The following is a 2,906-nucleotide window of genomic DNA, read 5'->3' on the forward strand; positions in this document are numbered from 1 at the left end:
GCAGGATAGAGCAGGGTTTAGGGCTGTTGTGCATAGGGTCGCTATGAGTCGGAAACGACTCGACGGCACATAACAACAACAACAACAACAATAACAATGTACAACAAACTTCAACCAGCCTTATTGTCTCTGACACTCGTACCCCCATTATCCCAGTCACTGAATTAATCCACCTCATAGAGGTCTTCCTCTCTTGTGCTGTCTCTCCACCCTCCCAAGCATGACAACCCTTTCCAAGGTCTGGTCCTGCCTTGAAACATGTCCAAAATATGTCTGATGGGGCTTCAGAATCCTTGTCTACAAGGAACAACCTGGTTTCACCCTCTCCGGGGTGAACCTGTTTGTTCTCCTAGCAGCTCATGGTGTATTCAATACTCTTTTCCAGCACCACTCTGCTTATCTTATCTTCTTATTATTAATTTCTAATTTTGTAGCATTATTGTCTGAAAAGATGTTTCTGTAAGAAGGACATCTCTGAGTCTTTCCTGCAATGCTGGTCTTGTTTTTACAAACTCTCTTAGGTTCTGCATTTCTGGGAATATCTTGACCTTTCCATATTTGATGGGCAATTTTGCTTGGTACATTGCTCTTGGTTGACAGTTGTGTTCTTTGAGTGTTTCATATATGTCCTTCCACTCTCTTCTTGCTTTCATGGTTTCTCCTGAGAAATCGACACTTACCCTTATCTGCTCTCCCTTATAGGTTTTTGTTTCTTCCTTGCTGCTTTCAGGATTCTCTCCTTAACTTTGGTTCTCGCCAATTTGACTATGATATGCCTTGGTGTTTTTCTTTTGGGGTCTAGTCTATATGTTTTTTTGCTGAGCTTCTTTAATATATATTCTCTCATTCTTCATTATGCCTGGGAAGATTTCCTCTAGTAATTCTTCCACAACTTTTTCAGTGCCTTTACTTGCTTCTTCCTGTCCTGAGATTCCAATGATGCACATGTTATTTCTCTTGATAGTGTCCCACATTTTTCTTAGGTTTTCTTCTTTTTCCTTCTTTTTTGAGTCTTCCTTTTGCTCTAGCACATCAGTGGTGACAATTCTGTCTCCAATTTCACTGGTTCTGTGTTCCATCTCTTCAACTCTGCTCATGTGTCCCTCCATCATGTTGACAGCCTCTGAAACAATGGACCTCATATTTTGGATAGTGGTTTCTTATTTTTCCAGTGCCGCTAATGCCTCATTTGTTTTCTCTGCATTGTTTTGTATTTTTTTTTAGCTCCTCCTGATTTTTGCTTGTAGTATTCTGTAGTTCTTCAAGTTTGTCTTTTATTCGTTGAATATATTCAATCATTCTTCTTTTAAATTCTGTGTCAGAAAGTTCCATCAGACATTCTGGCTTCAGGAAATCCATTGATACTGTGTCACCCTTTGGGGGTGACATCTTGCTTTGCACTTGTGTAGTTTGTGGAATAGCTTGGTTTCTTCGAGACATTGATATGTTTTCTGCTCTGAAGACAAAGCTCTAGAGTTCATTTGGGCAGCTACCCCACTTGTGTGTTTCTCTGAACTTCTGACTTCCAGGAAATGTCAGTTCAGAGCTGACTTTCTCCTGCCAGATCAGTCCCTCGGCAGCTTGGCTGGTGGCTTTGGGCAATGGCTGGATCCATGACGTAGTTTGTGTTCCTGTAGCTCCAAAAGGAATTGCTCCAACAAAAGTTCTTATTTGAAATCCTACTATCCATGGCTTGCTGCTTTTGTCAGTCTCTGTGCTGTGTGAAGGACTCTCTAGTGGCCCTGGGGCGCCACTTGGGTTGTAGGGCTCTTGTGGGTGCAGAGGCACGTGGTTGTGGTGCTGTCACAGGGGGTGGAGGGTGATGTGGTGGGGGCACAGGGCTGTGGTGGTGGGGAGTGCAAGAGCACAGGGTTAGGGCACCACCACCGGGAGGAAGGGTGTGGGGCTTTGGCACTGTGGGGGGGTTTATGTGGTGGCATGGCAGCACAGTCAGGACATGTGGCAGCAAGCCCCAGCGGGGTCATGTGGTGGTGGGCCATTGCTCTTCGGGGTCATGTGGCAGTTGGACGATGGTTGCTCCTTTGGGGTCACATAGTGGCCATGGCTGTCAGATTTTTTTTTTTTTATCCAATATGCTACTTTTCTTCTCTTCAGTGGTGCATTAAAATCATTCACATTCAGTGTGATTATTGAAAGGCAGGGTTTTATTGCTATCATTTTGTTGAAGTCTTTTTGGTGTTGTTGCTAGTTACTTTGGTCCATGCTGCTTTCTGTGGTACCTCTGTAAGAAGGACATCTCTCAGTGTTTCCTGCAACTCTGGTCTTGTTATTACAAACTCTCTCAGGTCCTGTTTTTCTGGGAATACCTTGATCTCTCCTTCATATTTGATGGATAATTTTGTTTGGTACAGTATTCTTGGTTGACAGGTGACCCAATTTCTTAATACATTCGGTTGTGGTTGGACATTTGGACACTTTCTATATTCTTGCTCTTGTGATTAATGTTGCATTGAAAATTGATGGACAAATCTCCATTTGTATCCCAGTTCTAATTTCCTTGGGGTATATACCTAGCAATGGAATAGCTAGGTAATATGGAATTCCCATTTTCAACTTTTTGAGGAAATGCCAAATTACCTTCCATAATGGCTGTACCATTTTAAAATCCCACAAACAGTACATGAGAGTTGCCATCTCTTCACATCCTCTCCAACATTTATTACTTGCTGTCCTTTTAAACTTGCCACTGCTACTGGGGAGAGATGGCATCTCATTACAGTTTTGATTTGCATCTCTCTTATTGCCAGTTATTTTGAACATTTCTTTGTGTGTTTGTTGGCCATCTAAAGGTCTTCCTCTGTGAAAAGTCTTTTCAAATATTTTGCCTATTTTGTAAATGAATTATCAGTCTTTTTCTTTTTTAATTTTTAAATTATTTTTTAATT

The 2,906-nt window shown here is 41.8% G+C and overlaps 1 pseudogene; it reads left to right on the forward strand.

The window, feature by feature from the left end:
• The window catches only part of LOC102850117, a 37,607-nt pseudogene that overhangs the window by 973 nt on the left and 33,728 nt on the right, over nt 1–2,906 (forward strand).

This window comes from Elephantulus edwardii, unplaced genomic scaffold (assembly GCF_000299155.1).
Source record: "Elephantulus edwardii isolate Elephantulus edwardi_28Jun2011 unplaced genomic scaffold, EleEdw1.0 scaffold00238, whole genome shotgun sequence".
NCBI classification, from domain to species: Eukaryota; Metazoa; Chordata; class Mammalia; order Macroscelidea; family Macroscelididae; genus Elephantulus; species Elephantulus edwardii.